This window comes from Sus scrofa, chromosome 9 (assembly GCF_054392235.1).
Source record: "Sus scrofa isolate SSC_HxYL_T2T_F1_AM1 chromosome 9, Sscrofa_HxYL_maternal_Yorkshire_Landrace_v2.0, whole genome shotgun sequence".
Taxonomy (NCBI): domain Eukaryota; kingdom Metazoa; phylum Chordata; class Mammalia; order Artiodactyla; family Suidae; genus Sus; species Sus scrofa.
In genome coordinates this window covers 8142619-8160161 of record NC_139391.1, presented here as the reverse complement: position 1 = coordinate 8160161, position 17543 = coordinate 8142619, and the positions used below count along the sequence as shown (strand labels likewise).

The 17543-nt window shown below is 46.8% G+C and overlaps 1 long non-coding RNA gene across 3 annotated transcripts in view; it reads left to right on the top strand.

The window, feature by feature from the left end:
* The window catches only part of LOC146399714 (uncharacterized), a 28159-nt gene that overhangs the window by 1332 nt on the left and 9284 nt on the right, over positions 1–17543 (top strand). The window contains exons 2-3 of one of the 3 annotated variants that reach the window (XR_014814638.1): positions 627–725; positions 8073–8150. This is a non-coding gene — a long non-coding RNA (uncharacterized LOC146399714). Of the gene's footprint in view, positions 1–626; positions 726–8033; positions 8151–17543 lie in introns of all 3 variants that reach the window. The other 2 variants (XR_014814636.1, XR_014814637.1) reach the window with 2 other exon arrangements.

Here is a 17543-nt window from a genome sequence, read left to right as displayed (position 1 = left end):
GCCCCAGAGCCTTGGGGCATTCCAGTCCCCAGGCTGCGCCCCGGGCCTCGCAGCCCCCGGGCCCCGCCCTCCGGCTCCGCCCCACCCCCTGGGAGGGCGGGGCTGTAGAGATGCGCTAACGGGAGGTCTTTTGGGACTTGTAGTCTGCAGGCCCAGATCTGAGCAGTACTTAGCCTCTGCTTGGTGGTAGCCCTGTGCCCAACGAGAGCGCAGGTGAGAGGCGACACCCGAAATTTTATTTTGCTGTGAAGTCATTTGTTCATTAATTTATCATGAAACCTCCCCCCCTTTTTTTCGGTGTTTTTTTTTTTTTTTTTTTTTTGGCCAGGCTCACGACATGCAGAAGTTCCTGGGGCCAAGGATCCAACCCACACCACAGCAGCCCCCCAAGTCATAGCAGTGACCACACGGGATCCTTAGCCCTCTGCGCCACCAGGGGAACTCCATGAAATCCTTTTTCCCAAGAACATAAAGCACTAATTTTCTAGAAAAATGTAAAACTACAAGGAGAAACCAGGCTTCTAGTTTTGCCACGTTTTCTTGATACTCAGTTTGGGCCCAGCACTGGGCGTTAGTGGGGGGCACAAAGCAGCACCCCACAAGGCCCGTCCTCCTTTCTTTCCCAGCTTCTAGTCTGGTGGGGAAACAATAGAAACACACCATTAGAGCACAGGATGTGTCTTGACGATGGGAAAGAAGAGTCTGACTTTGACCAAGAGATTCAGGTAGGCTTCCCAGAGGAGGCTGAAAGGGGTCTCGATGGATGACTCTGATTGTCCAGCATTTCAGTGTGTTTGGAAAGTGGATTGCAGGGCTAGGGGTGCAGGGGGCATGGGGAGCAGCAGGTGCTGAAGTCGCAGGGGTTGCAAGGATATAACATGAAGGCCTTGGGTGACAGGCTGAAGGGTTAGACGTTATGACCCAGCGACTTGGGTTTGGGGTTTCGAGATGGAGTGAGGTGGTTAGAGGAGTTAGGTGGTCCAGTTTCCGGCTTGGAAAGGTGTTTCTAGGTCAAATACGGATTGAAAGGGGCCCAATTGGAGAAAGAAGACTGTTTCTACATCTGCCACTAGTCTGTCCCTCTAGGCTCATTGCCTTGAAGAGCTCAGCCCTACAAACCCCCCCCCCCCCCCAGGAGGAGACCCAGGATGTCATTTAGAGAACAGAGCCTGTCAGGGACCCATCCCCTCCTGGAGAACGCAGCCACCCCGCCCTGGGCCCTTTCTTCTCTTCCTTACCGGGGCTGCAGGACTCATGGTTCCCGGGCGGCCAGAGCAGCATTTCCCAGAGGGTCCTGCAGGTGGGCATTTCCCTAAGCGCCTTAAAGATAAGGGGATCAAGAAGGCTGTACCAAGTGAGAACCAGAAGGGGGTGGCGAAGAGAGGGACACACAGATCCTAGAGAAAGTCGTCCTCTTTCTCCAGTCCCACCCCCAAGCTCACTGACTCATCCCCATTTTTGACCTTCTGTTTCACTGGATAACACGTCTTCTGTGACACGAAGGTGATCCTGGCCTAGCATCGCTGATTCCCGGGGCGGGGGGCGGGGCCAGCCCTTCTCCCTCGGTCGGGGGCGGGGCGAAATCTTCCTCCAGCCGGCCGTGACCGTCCCGTCACCCCAGTGCTGGATGCACAGCCTGGTCCTTTAAGCTTCCCTCTCTGGCTCCTGGGTTTCTGTAATCCTGACCTCGAGCTGCCCCACTGCCTTGGCCCTTCGTGCAGTGCGTGCCTTGCTGGGGGATTCGGCAGGGCTGATCCTATTAGCCACTGAGCTCGTCCACCCCGTGCAGCCCCAGGAACCAGTTCACCCAAACCATCGCTTTCCATCCTTCCGTCCTTCTGTCTGGAGCGTCCCACCTTTACCTTCTGACTACAGCTGCCGCAGCTACTGCAGCAGGACTGAAGGGACAAGCAAGGATGGAGCTGGCCTTAGGGAATCTGAGCACTGCCCCTCTTCCCAGCTCTGCTTGCTCCCCTCCGTGAAGGGTTGTTTGGCTCCTTCACAGAGGGATGGGCTGGGAGAACAGTGCAGGCAGCTCCTACATGACATCCTCTGGATTTAGCAACAGATGGAAAGAGATTGTCCAGCATCAGTGTGCAATTCAGGGGAAGGCATCCCCACTCCCCAGCCAGAGAGGGGGCGCTATGACAAAAAAATGGACAGGGGGAAAGGATGCTTGGCCAACGAAAACCACAGATGCCAGTACAGAATCTAAGCCCAGCCTCGCCTGACGTAAATCTCTAAAATGTTGGTCAGTGACCCTCTTTGAGAAACTGATAAATGGTGTAGACCCTGTCTGCCCAGGAAAAAATGCATACACGTCACATTTTGCATATAATTCCTAGGAGCTCATAGAGCTCTGAGGCTCTGATGATTATTTTGAGATGGTTTTTAATCTTCTCAGCTGTGCAGACAGGTGAGAAGAGCGTGGCTTGACAGTCGAGAAGCACTGAGAGCGTGGTAGGCATCCCAGTTCCAGCAGGCCTGGCTTTGAGAGACTGTTTCAAATGTCTTGAGACCAAGAAGCCAACAAGTAACTTTTACATTTCTGTTGTAACTGTGGCACATAGGACTACTGGCAGAGAGAAAAGTATTTTGCTATTTCAAATGCCTCTGGTGGATGAAGAGTTCACGGATAATATATTGTTTAGAGAAGAGTGGACTGGCTCATCAAATTAAAATATACTACTTACAGAGTTCCCGTCGTGGCTCAGTGGTTAAACGAATCCAACTAGGAACCATGAGGTTGCGGGTTTGATCCCTGGCCTTGCTCAGTGGGTTAAGGATCTGGCGTTGCTGTGAGCTGTGGTGTAGGTCCCAGACGCAGCTCGGATCCCATGTTGCTGTGGCTCTGGTGTAGGCCAGTGGCTACAGCTCCGATTAGACACCTTCATGTGCCACAGATGTGGCCCTAGAAAAGACAAAATATATATATATATATACCACTTACATTTTCTAGAGAGTATAATATAATGAAAATAAATTTTGGGGGGGCCACACCCACAACATATGGAGGTTCCCAGGCTAGGGGTGGAGTCGGAGCTGTGCCGCTGGCCTACACCACAGCCACAGCAGCTCAGGATCTGAGCCACATCTGCGACCTACACCACAGCTCATGGCAACACCGGATCCTTAACCCACTGAGCAAGGCCAGGGATCGAACCTATGTCCTCATGGATGCTAGTCAGATTCATTTCCGTTGAGCCACGAAGGGAACTCCTATAATGAAAATAATTTATATTATCTCTATTTACTAAAAAAAAAACCCTGAAATTTATATTAAAAAGAAATTTGAGCAAAAGTAAAACCACTTTTGTAAAAGTTTAATAATAACTTTAGTAAGGTAATTTACATACTGTAAAATTCACTCTTTTAAAGTATACAGTACATCTGTTCTGATGTATTCGCAGTTGTATAATCATCACCACTATCTAGTTTCAGATCACTTTCATCACCCCAGAAAGAAACTCCATATCCTTTAGCACTGACTCCCCATCTGTCCCCCCACCCCCAGCTCCTGGCAACCATTACTGTACATGGATTTGCCAATTCCGAACATCGCATACATGTCCTTTCGGGACTGACTTCTCTCACATCCTGTTTCCAAGCCTCATCCATATCATAGCAGGTACCAGTACAGTTGACTCTGCGTATCTGGGGGGAATTAATTCCAGGACCCCCCAGCACACACCAAAATTCTTGGACGCTCAAGTCCCTTAGGTAAAATGGTGTGATATTTGCAAATAACCTACACACATCCACATTTCTATACTTTAAACCATCTCTGCATTACTTATAACACCTAATACAATGTAAATACTGTGTAAATAGTTGTAAATAAAATGTAAGCGTTTTTATAACTATGTAAATTTGCCTGCCCTAGGCAAATTCGAATTTTGCTTTTTGGCACTTACTGGAATTTTTTAAAAATATTTTGATCTGTGGCTGATTGAATTTAAGGTACAGAACCAGCTGTTACGAAGAGCTGATTGTACTTCATTTCTTTTTATTGATGAATAATATCCTATACCGTGTTCTCTTTATCCATTCATTAGTTGATAGACATTTTGGGTGATTTTCACCTTTTAGCTGAAATCAACAATACTGCTATAAATATTTATGTACAAGGTTTTAGGTGGGCATAGGTTTTTATTCATCTTGAGTGTAATATTGCTGAGTCATATGGTAACTGTGTTCCACATTTTGAGGGACTGTCAAACTGTTTTCCAAAGTGGCTCACCAATTTTCAGCCCTACGACCAGCAATCTTGAGCATTGCAGTTTCCCACATCCTCACCGAGCTTTGCTATCGTCTCTCTTTTTGCTTACAGCCATCCGAGCAGGTGAAAAGTGTCACTTTGTGGTTTTGATTTGCGTTTCCCTGGTGAGCAATGATGTTGAACATCTTTTCACACGCTTATTAGCCATTTGTATATCTCCTTTGGAGAAATGTTTTTTCTACTCTTTGGTCCATTTTAAATTGGATTATTTGTCTTTTATGGTTGAGTTGTAAAAAGAAAAACTTTTTATTGACCATGCCCACAGCCGTGAACGTTCCGGGGCCAAGGATAGAACCCACACCACAGCGGCAACCCACGCCACCGCAGTGACTTCTGATCCTTAACCCATGAGAGAACTTCCTGTGAAATGTTTTTTAACTAAAAAGCACAGATGATTTTAAAATAATTTTGAAGATAAAAGTAAATGAAATAGTCTAAGGCCCTTGCAGTGTGTCAGGTGTTTGTGAGAAGGGTTATGTGGAGGCTCAAAGAAACTGGAAAGCAACATACTTGCCTTTCCTGGACAGGAGTGTCCAGAGAAAAGCCCAGCCCATGAGGGAAGATAAGAAAGACAATCTCTTGAGGGTTGATTCTTGATTCTTGATGAATCTCCATCTCTGAGGGGTTCATCCAGTCTTCTGGAGCAGAAGCAGTTAGTTTATATCTGGACCGTTGTACCCAGTTACTCAGTCAAATGCTAATCTCAGTGTTGCTGTGAAGGTGTGTTGCAGATGTGGCTAATCTCTACAATCAGTTGACTCTAAGTAAAGGAGGTTACCCTTGATAATCATCCAGTTAGGTGGAGGGCCTTAAGAGAAAAACCAAGGGGTTCCCTGGTAGCTCGGTGGGTTAAGCATCTGCACTGTCCCTGCTGTCGTTCAGGTCACTGCTGTGGTTCAGGCCACTGCTGTCGCGTGGGTTTGATCCCTGGCCCAGGAACTTATGCATACCTCGGGCCAAAAAAAAAAAAAAAAAAAAAGCAAAGATGAGATTTCCCTGAGGAAGAAGACTATATAGTCTGAGGACAATAGCCTCAGCCCCTGCCTGGGAGTTTCCAGCCTCTGGCTTGTGCTACAGGCTTTAGATTTGCCAGCCCCCACAGTTGGATAAGCCAATTCCTTGAGATAAATCTATTTATATATATGTGTGTAGCCTACTGGTTCTGTTTCTCAGAGGAGCCCTGGTCAATGCAGGGAGGAAGAAGGTATCTTCTTGTCAAACTCCCCATTTGAATCTATTTGAAACACCAGGTTTGGGAATGGAGGGAGGAAGCCTGGCAGCCAAAGAGAGAGTCTGAGGGGAGGGCTGCTATGCCCCTCCTATCTCAGAAGAAACAGCACCCTATGCCCCGGGATGGGGGGGTTGCAAATGCTCCACCTAGATCATCAGATGCAGGAGGATCCACTTCTAGAAGCTCAGTTTCTGTTACTCTTTGCCTCATGTCTGCAGTCTCTCGTCTTGAGAGGACAAGGTTTCTTTCAGCCTCCTGTGCTCCTGTCCAATGATCAGGACATTTTGGTTCAAGGAAGATAATTTCGTTTTGAGAACAAATGATGCTTTCTAGCTTTTCGTCACATTTTTGGTCTGCCCTCTGAAGGTCTTCAGCGCCTCGTTTGTATGCCCATCTGGTCATTTGCTTCAGGACGTTCCTTCTCTTGCTTCTAATGATCTTCCTGGACAGATGATGTCTCGAGAGGCTCCATTTCTTTCTCTGGACAAAGTTCCTTCACTTCATTTTCTCTCCCTGAAGACTTTGAACTGCATGTTTTCAGTCAAGATTTGCTCAGCCTGAAGACTTTTAAGGCGATGAATCATGTCAGCTTTTCTGTTTCCTTCTTTAGCAATGTTGGTGGAGAACTGATTTGATTTCTCTCTCCATCTTGGATGTTGAAACTCACACCTGACTTTTCAACAGCAGTCAGTTTCCTCCTGTCTCCTCTGGTCTGGTTGTAAATACTGTCTCCGCTTCCCAAGTCCACGTTATTACCTGTGTTCTCTTCTCCAAGAGAAGCTGTCGGGCCTTTCATCTTGAGCCAACATTCCTCCAGAAACTCGGTCTGACTCTTCACACATGCCCTGGGGTTCTATTTGAAGGTTCTGAGTCTTTTGTTGTTGTTGTTGCCTGTATAGTATTAAGTTTGCTTTTGCTTTTTTCCACATTTTTTTTTAATGGATTTGGTTTCTGCTTCTAGAGACAGGATCTTTCTTATGTTACAAGAGATTGACTTATCTTGACCTGAATATTGAGGTTTTTCTTTTCCTAGTTGGTTTGCTATTAATCATAAGATGGACCAAATCATGGTGTTAGGCATCTCCAGGTTGTCAGGCACTTCTTCCTTCCTTGCAGGGTAAAACTGACAAGACTTTTCATTTTATTAGAACTAGTGCTGAATCGTTAGTAGTGGGTTAATAGTGGGTTCCTTCGTTAACAGTGGGTTAATAGTGGGTTCCTTGACCCTTAGTTCCAAAAGGGGCCTTGTCATTCTGCCTAAAAACCAAGAGACCTGTTAACACACATACCATCATGGCACAGGTCACCAGCTCCCACTGATGCCCAGGACAGTGAGACATGGTCTCACAGTGTCAGGTACCTCTGTGTGGAACTCTGCATTGGCAGCCAGCTTTGCCAACAGTGCAGCTCCATGGCAGGACAAAGGCCCTGCCCAGTATCCGGGCTACACGGAGCCCCCTCTGCCGTCACCAAGTCCTGCTGGGGTGGAGAACACCGAACAAGCTTCTGCCCAGAACCAAGCCTGCATCTGGCAACTGGGCTGACTGTGGTGAGCGAGAAGGTCAAGGGCGGAAGGACGAATACGACAGCCCTGCGTCAGGTGCCCTGAAGCCCTCAACCTTGTCCAGCGCTCCTTTTTTTTCCTACTTAAACCTCGCCTTCTGTAGCCCTGAAGGCCTCATCCTGTTCCCTCTGCTTGCAAAGTGCTTCCGCTTGCTGCCCAGCTGTGGGCAAGGCCTACCCTTTAGTTACTGGGCCTCATCATCCCCGAGTCCCCAGTGTCCAAAGCAGGGACAGACACAGCATAGGTGCTCAGTGCCCCATGAATTTTCATGAGGAGAATGATCGACACAAACAGATGAACGTGGGACAAAGCCATCATTTGCCATTCCAGCAGACTGACACATAGCACTAACTCTCTTGCCTCAGCAGGTGGTTTCCTTAGGAGAGGTTAAAACTCCTTCCAGTTTCCGTCGTGGCTCAGTAGTTAAGGAACCCGGCTAGGATACATGAGGACGAGGGTTTGATCCCTGGCCTTGCTCAGTGGGTTAAGGATCCGGTGTGGCCGTGAGCTGTGGTGTAGGTTGCAGACATGGCTCAGATCTGGCCTTACTCTGGCTGTGGTGTAGGCTGGCAGCTATAGCTCTGATTCGACCCCTCGCCTGGGAAGCTCCATATGCCGCAGGTGCAGCCCTAAAAAGACAAAAGACAAAAATAAATAAAAAATAAAAATAAAAAATAAAAAAACCCAAATCCAGTGCAGGGAGTTCTCTAACAGCCTAGTGGTTAAGAATTCTGTTGTCACTTCTGTGGCTCTGGTTACGCGTATGGTGCAGGTTTGATCCCTGGCCCCAGGAACTCCCACATGCCACTGGCACTGTCAACAAAAATCCCAAAACAAAAAACAAAACCAAGCCCAGTGCAGGATGGTGGGGTGTGTGTGTGTGTGTGTGTGTGTGTGTGTGTGTTTGGGGGGGTGGCAGGCCTGCCCAGGGCTTCTCAGCCCCTCTCTACTTTCACTAGGAGACTCTGAGGAAGTTCCATCTCTGCGTGTCCTTCCAGCACGTGTAAACAGAGAGCAGTACCTGCCCCTTGTGACGTCGTGAGATTTAACACAGGAGCACACATAGAGCCTGGCAGGTAAGGGTTCCAAACAGGTTAGTGAACTTCTATCATCCAAGGCATTTGCAGCTCCTTCCCTTAATTAAGTATTCTGTTATTCTACACAGGTTTAGGGAGAGCATTAAGATAAGAAAATAAAGGGGTGCCCATCGTGGATCAGAATCAATGAGGACGTGGGTTCGATCCCTGGCTTTGCTCGGTGGGTTAAGGATCCCATGTTGCTGTGAGCTGTGGTATAGGTTACAGACATGGCTTGGATCCTGAGCTGCTGTGGCTGTGGTGTAGGCCAGTGGCTACAGCTCCAATTCGACCCCTGGCCTGGGAACTTCCATATGCTTCGGATGCAGCCTTAAAAAGACAAGAAAAAAAAAAAAGATTAAGAAAAAAAGAAAACTTCATATTGAGGTACAAGAAGTAGCTGTAGACTGTTTGTTAGCTCTTGTCTCCTCCATTCCCTTTTCTGGAAACTCGGACCCCCAGGCCTGGTTGGTTGAGTAGCTCCCCAATGCCTTTGCACACTGGTTGAGGGGGGGCAGGTAGGGGAACTATTTTATCTGACTTTTGTAGTTGTAGTCAGCAGAAGCACCCATTGACAAAAGCTGCTCAATCATACCTGGAAGCAAAAGTGCCAATCATTTTTTTCTACTCTGAGTGAATACCTACAAAAAAATTTGGAGAGAAAATTACACTGATAGCAACTAAAGCTATGAAATACTTCAGAATACAATTATCAAGAAAAGTGTAGACCCTATGAAAAGATATTATGAAAAGAAATAAAATAAGGGAGTCATGGCTCAGTGGTAACAAACCCAGCTAGAATCCATGAGGATGTGGGTTCAATCCCTGGCCTTGTTTAGTGGGTTAGGGATCTGGCATTGACATGAGCTGTGGTTTAGGTCGCAGACACAGCCTGGATCCTGAGTTGCTGTGGCTGTGGTGTAGGCCACCAGGTGCAGCTCTGATATAACTCCTAGCCTGGGAACTTCCATATGCTGTGGGTGTGGCCCTAAAAATACAAAAAAAAAAAAAAAAAAAAAAAAAAAGATAAAACAAGATTTGAATGAGTGAAAAGACATGCAGTGTTTTTGAATAGGAAGATATCAATTCATGAAAGCGTCAGTTCTCCAAAATTACTACATATATTTCATCTAATTCCAGCTAGAATACTAAACACATTTTTTTTACCTTTTGCAAGGAACTGACCCCCCAAAAAGGTATGAAAAATAAAAACAGAGGAGGAGACTTGCTCTCTAGAAAGCCGTGTAATCAGAGCACTCTGTGGCAGACGCTGCCAGGTTAGTCGTTCTCCTCTTCCTGGGTAGAGCCCTCAGTTTTCATCTGGGCACATAGCTGCTTGGATTAAAGACCACATCTCCAACCTGTCTTCCAGCTTAGTGTGGCCATGTGTGGCCAAGGAGATATAGGCAGAAGGGTCCGGCACACCTTCAGGACATGTCCTTAGAGGGAGAGACACACATTTCTTTGTCTTGTTCACCTTCTGTTGGCTGAAAGGCCGCCGTTATGGCAGGAGTTTGAGCAGGCATCTTGGACCATGAGCGAAAAGCCTGTGTTGAGGATGGTGGAACGAGAGGGAAGGGGTAAGGATTACTTATGCCTGGACTTCATTTATGGGAGACAGAAATGAATGTTTTCTTTAGTTTAAGCCACCATCACTTTAACTTTTCTGTCACTACAGGTAAATCTAATTCTAATCAATGTTGAATTTGGTACCTGGAAAGAGGGCACCACAAGTGACAGAAACCAGATGCTTAATGGATGAAGTTGGGAGGCAGATGGTGAGGACTCAGGCACTGCAGACTAGAAAGCTCGGGGCTCTGGGTATACAGTAGTAAAACACTGGACCCAAACCTTGTGTGCTAGTTACCTCTTACTCTGGGACAAACTACCCCCCCTTCAACTTAATGGGTTAAAACAACAAGCATTGTATTACCTCTCACAGTTCTGTCAGTTGACTCATCAACTGGGTGGATCTTCTGCCAGTCTCACAGGGGTCTTTGAGGATGCTGGCTGGGGATGGAATATCCCCGCTGGACTTCACTCATTGGAAGGGAGTGCTGGAAGGCCCGTCACCTCTCTCTCTATGGACCTTAACTTGGGCTTCTTTATGTGGCAGCTGGACCCCAAGGATGCAAAAGTAAAAGCTGTCAGCCCTTCCTTAGGCTCTAAAGTGAGTCACAGGGCCTGCCCAGATTTAAAGGGAGGTGCTCCGTATGGTGGGAATTGTGTTTCATTGGAGGAAGCCATCTTCAGACTCTAGCTACCTCGCCTTGAAGGCAGATTATGGTCTAAGTGAAGTTGCAGCGAAGCAATGTAACCATGTAAAAAGGTAGGGTTTTAGAATGTTGGTATTTTCTGGCTCCTTCTTGCTACTTTTAGCAAAGTCCTACTAGAGAGAAAGAGAGAGGCTTAAGCTAGAGCTAGCTCCTCTGTACAACTTTGGTGAGGGCGGAACTCTCTGCTATAACCTATAATCTGGATTGACTTAGAATCCTGTAATTTTGATTTTTGCAGAGTTTGTAAAGCCAGTCACTTCTTCACTGAAACATTTATGAATGGTAACTGCCAAGTGGCAGAATTAGGAGGCACTGAGACTAGTGTCTTCTTTAGAAAAGCTGTGCGCCTGCTGGCAAAGAAGAATGGTGCTTCCCCTGTTGTTCCAGATGACCTGAAGAGAGCCACCAAGCAGGTGGAACAATGGCAGGCAAGTCAGGAGAAGATCAGAATTTTCAGACTTGAAAACCCTGTCTAGATAAGATCTTGGCCGTAGTTACTCACATTGCAACTGACCAGAACCAAATAGACCAAAGTTCTACCAAATTTTTGAAGAAATTATGCTATCAATGAAACCCAAACCCAAGCCTGTGATTGTTCAACCTTCAAAACATTTCTTGGGTCCTTGAACCTGCCCCAGCAGGAAGCGGGCTTTTATGACTGTGAATTCCCCAAAAAGGGGAAGTTCGGCTCTCTCGTATCCTTCATGGATGTGGCCATCCAGTCTTGGGCTTGTGTGCTGCTTCTCAGAATGTGGCCAGTCTAAGAATTAGATGGCTCGGTTGACTTTCTGGTTAGTTTAATTTTTACTGAATGCTTCTATGTGTCTTGTATGGGGTTAGTGCTGGAATTCGGTTGCGAAGGGAAGGAGAGGCAGCTGAGAGTCCAGAGGCCCGGGAGGAGCCCATTCATTCAGAGTCACCATCCATAGCTTTGGCTCCTTGGTGAAGCCCTTTGGAAGGGCGCCAGCCGTTCTCACATCTGTCCTATTGCTCATCCTGGTGCTGTGTATACTGGCTACATCAGCTTCCTTCCATTATCTTTCTTTGTTTCTTTCTTTCTCTCTCTGTTTTTATTTCTTTCCTTCTTTTCTTTTTCTTTTAATATTTTTGTGGCTGCACCTGTGTCATATGGAAAGTCCTGGGCCAGGGACTGAATCCAAGCAGCAGCTGAGACCTGCACTGCAGCTGTAGCAATGCTGGATCCCTTAACCCACGGTGTCCGTTCAGGGATCAAATCTGTACCTCAGCAGCCAGATTCTTATCCCTTGCGCCACAGTGGGAATTCCCCATTTTCTAGATAAGTCAGTATTTTCTTTTCTTTTTTTCTTTTCTGGCTGCCCTGCAGCATATGTATGGAGTTCCCTGGGCCAGGGAGTCAGATTGGAGCCACAGTTGCAACCTATGCCACAGCTATGGCAACACTAGATCCTTAACCCACTGTGCCAGGCTGGGGATCGAACCTGTGTTTCAGCTCTCCAGAGACGTGGTCAATCCACTGGTTCCACAGCAGGAACTCATAGAGGAGTCAATCTTGTTGGATTTTCCCCAAGTCACATCTGTATCTGGGCCTCCCACTGACATTTTTGACGTATTGGTTAGACAGGTTGCAGAGGCTGGGACGCATCGCCCCGGTGCCCTCAGACAGAATATCCCCAAGACCAGACTGTGCAAGGCAGTGGCTTGGATTCTACTGTACTTGAGTTTTTTGGTTGTTGTTGTCTTTTTGCCATTTCTTGGGCCACTCCCGCGGCATATGGAGGTTCCCAGGCTAGTGGTCCAATCGGAGCCGTAGCCGCCGGCCTACACCAGAGCCCTAGCAACGCGGGATCCGAGCCGTGTCTGCAACCTACACCACAGCTCACGGCAACGCTGGATCCTTAACCCACTGAGCAAGGCCAGGGATCAAACCTGCAACCTCATGGTTCCTAGTCGGATTCGTTAACCACTGAGCCACGACGGGAACTCCATGTACTTGAGCCTTCCTGAGCAACCCATCCCAAGCGGGAAGAAAACCTGATGATGTACTTTCGAGACCATGTTTTAGTTTTGTACTTTAGCAGAAGGGGAATGGATAATTTAGACATAAACTTTAACATACATTTATCATCTACTCATACAAATGTCATAAATCCCACTCCTTTGCAGATGTGCCTGACTCAGGAGGAACTTTCAGAAGCGGCCTCTCTTGGGTAGGGTTTCTAGCTGCGCATGCAGAAAGCTGGGTCTAGCCTAAGCTTCATCTGTTGGGATGATATGTTACTGCCCCCTTGTGGCCATATTTGGTTGCTGCACCCAAGCCCGGGCAGCCAGGTCAGCATAGGGCTTTCCAAGACTTTATAGCCAAGGTGAAGCATTAGGTACACTGGGCTCCATCGTGGACTGGCATTTTAGAGCCACCCTTCTAGATGACAGAGTACCTTTATAGGTGCTCTGGCTTGTGTAGCATCTATAAAGGTACTGCAGCTGCTGGTAGATGGTTGCCACTGGCAGCCGGTACTTCGTGGGGAGAAGATGGGTTGAGAAGGGGAAGGGCAGCTGAAGGTTCCTCCTGAAAGAACAGCCAGCAGCTAGAGACTGGCCTTGGCATTCTCAGAGCATAGCATTTTGGGGGACCCTGGGTGTCCCAATGGCTGAAGCCCTGAAGCCCCTTTTCTCTGGAGATTCTCCCCTTCTCAGGACTTGCGGGAGAGGCGTGGTGTATGGGAAGCTTCTGGAAAAGCCAGGTGGTGTGGCCATGGATGCAGACACAGGGAGGAAGATAGAGGTGGATACATGGCATGTGATGGAGAGCTGTGGATGGTTTTTGACAAAATAATGACAGCATGTGGTTTCTGTTTTTAAAAGCTCACTCTTTTGGGAGGTGGAAGGAACTGGCGGCTTCTTGAGGTGAGACCAGGTAGATGAAGGGCCCCAGAAAGTGGGTGTGCTGGGGAGGCCTGCGAGAGTTATAGGGCTGCGGGCCTTTCCCACCCCTCACGCCGGGGCTTTACCCTGCATGCAGCTTGAGGGGCAGGTCTGGCGGAGAGGACAGAGCCAGCTGCAATCAGCTGATGCTGACAGTGGTCAGTTCTCGTCTGTGGCGTCTTTGCTGTCCCCGTCTTATGGTCCCCATCTTATCATTTCCTCTTTGCTGAACACTTTGTCATACAAAGAGCTTATGGGCACAGACCACAAGCCCTACCCAGCAGGGCAGCTATAAAAGAGGGTGGAATAGGGAAACAAGCGGAGGAGGCAGACACAAGCAATCCTCGGAGCTCTCATCACTCCTCATCACCCCACTGCTCTGTGGCCAGACTGACAGTAGAAAAGGCCCCGTCCCAGCAATGCTTTTTGCCAAGTCCCCGGGCCGGGGGTTGAACCCTTGCCACATGGCAGTGACAATGCTGGCTCCTTAACCTGCTGAGCCACCAGGGAACTCCATGAATGATTTTTTAGTGGTAACTTTTAAACAGAGTGGGGTGGGTACGAGGAAGGGAATAGCTATGTGTCTATGTTAAATGGAAGCTCCCCCAAGGAGGTCACAGGCTCATTAGAAAGAGGGGCTCCTAGACCTCAGCAGCTAACACCACTGGGCTCCCACAGACACACCAAGCTGGCTGTCCAGGGGGTGAAATGAGGCTCTATCTAAGGCCAGCCAGATCTGTCTCTTTTCAGACTTAAAGGATAGTCTGTGTCAGTTAGGATATTTTTGGCTGTTACTAAGTCTTCCCATCTGAAAGGGACTTAAGCCATGATCTTGTTTAACAGGAACTCAGTGGCACAACCCCTCACTCAGGACCTCACAGTCTCTCCTCTCAGCCACCCTCCTTGGCGACGTCTTCCTTCAAGGTCGTAAGACACTTGCTGCAGGTGCAACTATCACAGATGGCACAGCACACAAAACCTGCCCCATTGTCTCTCTCTCTTCACTTTAGGGGTGTACCCACGGCACATGGAGGTTGAATCGGAGCTGTAGCCACTGGCCTACACCACAGCCATGGCAACACCAGATCCGAGCCACATCTGCAACCTACACCAAAGCTCACGACAACACTGGATCCTTAAGCCACTGAGCAAGGCCAGGGATCAAAACTGCATCCTCACGGATGCTCGTCAGATTCATCTCTGCTAAGCCACGACGGGAACTCCAGGGAGGGAAATCTTAAAATTATGCCCCCACCTCCCACCAGGAGGCCTCTCCTTTCATCCTACTAGTCCGAAGTGGGACACATAGGCTCTACTAAACCAAGCTCGAGAGAGGGGGGCTTGTTCAGGGCAGTTGTGATCCAGCCTATCAACTGGAAAAAAGCGAGGAGGCCTGTGGGGAAGTGACTGCCTGTGTCTGCCACTACATTTGTTGTTTTTGTCTCTGATTACAGAAGTCATGTACATTCATTGCAGAAAATTCGGGAAATCCAGTGAAGGATAAAGAAGAAAATAAAGTCACCTAATATTTTGCCCACCCAGATCCAACCACTGTCTTATCCCTTTTGCACTGTTTCTTTTTTTTTTTTTTACTTTTTATTTATTTAGTTAGTTATTTTAGTTATTTTTAAAAATCACATCTGTAGTTGTATAATGATCATCACAATCCAATTTCACAGGATTTCCATCCCACAGCCCAAGCACATCCCCCCCACCCCCAAACTGTCTCCTCCGGAGACCATAAGTTTTTCTTTTTTCTTTTCTTTTCTTTTCTTTTTTTTTTTTTTGTCTTTTTGCCTTTTCTAGGGCTGCTTCCGTGGCATATGGAGGTTCCCAGGCTAGGGGTCTAATCGGAGCTGTAGCCACTGGCCTACTCCACAGCCACAGCAACGTGGGATCCAAGCTGCACCTGTGACCCACACCACAGCTCAGGGCAATGTAGATCCTTAACCCACTGAGCTCGGCCAGGGATTGAACCCACAGCCTCATGTTTCCTAGTTGGATTTGTTAACCACTGCGCCATGACGGGAGCCCCAATAAGTTTTTCAAAGTCTGTGAGTCAGTATCTGTTCTGCAAAGAAGTTCATTGTGTCCTTTTTTCAGATTCCACATGTCAGTGAAAGCATTTGATGTTGGTGTCTCAGTGTCTGACTGACTTCACTTCGCATGATAGTTTCTAGGTCCATCCATGTTGCTGAAAATGCCGGTATTTCGTTCCTTTTTATGGCTGAGTCATATTCCATTGTGTATACGTACCACATCTTCTTGATCCACTCCTCTGTCAATGGACATTTAGGTTGTTTCCATGTCTTGGCTTTCGCAAATAGTGCTGTAGTGAACATCGGAGTACATGTGTCTTTGTGAGTCATGGTGTTCTTTGGATAGATGCCCAGGAGTGGGATTGCCAGATCAAATGGTAGTTCTATCTGTAGTTTTGTGAGGAATCTCCATACTGCTTTCCACAGTGGTTGCACAATTTACAATCTCACCAAGAGTGTACTAGGGTTCCTTTTTCTCCACACCCTCACCAGCCCTTATTGTTTGTAGACTTTTTTGATGATGGCCATTCTGGCTTGTGTAAGGTGGTACCTCCAAGTGGTTTTGATTTGCATTTCTCTAATCCTGAGTGATGTTGAACATCTTTTCATGTGTTTCTTGGCCATCTGTATGTCTTCTTTGGAGAACTGTCTGTTTAGATCTTCTGCCCATTTTTGGATGGGGTTGTTTGTTTTCCTGGTATTGAGCTGCAGAATGTGTTTATAAATTTTGGAGATTAATCCCTTGTCAGTGGATTCATTTGCAAAGATTTTCTTCCATTCTGTGGGTTGTGTTTTTGTTTTGTTTAGGGTTTCCTTTGCTGTGAAAAACTTTTAAATTTGATTAGGTCCCGTTTGTTTATTTTTGCTTGTACTGTCATTACTCTAAGAGGTGGATCTGAGATGTTGCTGTCGTTTATGTTGGAGAGTGTTTGGCCCATGTTTTCCTCTGAGAGTTTTATAGTGTCTGGTCTTACATCTAGGTCTTTAATCCCTTTTGAGTTTATTTTTGTGTATGGTGTTAGGAAGTGTTCTAATTTCATTCTTTCACATGTGGCTGTCCAGTTTTCCCAGCACCACTTATTGAACAGGCTGTCTTTTCTCTGTTGTATACTCTTACCTCCTTTGTATAGATTAGTTGGCTGTAGGTGCGTGGATTTAATTCTGGGCTTTCTATTCTGTTCCACTGATCTATATTTCTGTCTTTGTGCCAGTACCGTATGGTTTTGATTATTGTTGCTCTGTAGTATAGTCTGAAGTCTGGGAGCCTGATTCCTCCAGCTCCATTTTTTTTTTTCAGGATGTCTTTGGCTATTCTGGGTCTTTTATGCTTCCAAACAAACTTTAAAATATTTTGTTCAAGTTCTGTGAAAAATGCCCTTGGTAATTTGATAGGGATTGCATTGAATCTGTAGCTTGACTTGGGTAGTATAGTCATTTTGATAACATTAACTCTTCCAATCCATGAGCATGGTATGTCTTTCCATCTATTTGCGTCATCTTTGATTTCTTTCATCAGTGTCTTATAGTTTTCAGAGTACAGGTCTTTTGTCTCTTTAGGTAGGTTTACTCCTAGGTATTTTATTCTTTTGGATGCGATGGTAAACGGGATTGCTTCCCTAATTTATCTTTCTGATCTTTCATTGTTAGTATATAGAAATGCCATCAATTTCTGTGTATTGATTTTGTATCCTGTGACTTTGCCAAATTCATGGATGAGCTCTAACAGTTTTCTGGTAGAGTCTTTAGGATTCTCTAGGTATAGTATCATGTCATCTGCAAATAGCGATAGTTTTACTTTGTCCTTTCCAATTTGGATTCCTTTTATTTCTTTTACTTCTCTGATTGCTGTGGCTAGGACTTCCAAAACTACGTTGAAGAGTAGTGGCGAGAGCAAACGTCCTTGTCTTGTTCCTGATCTCAGCAGGAATTCTTTCAGCTTTTCACCATTGAGAATGATGTTAGCTGTGGGTGCACGGTTTCTATCTTTCTCTGCACTCCATTCTCCCAGCAAACTTCATCTTTATCTTGCCCAGAAATCTGCCCACCCACTGCCAAGCACACAAAAGGCTGATGTAGGCCAGGCCCTAAATTCAACCCTCACTTGTCCTCCCTCTCTCCCTTCCTTCCTTCCATCCCTCTCTCTTTTTTTTTCTCTTTCTTTCCCTTCCTTCCTC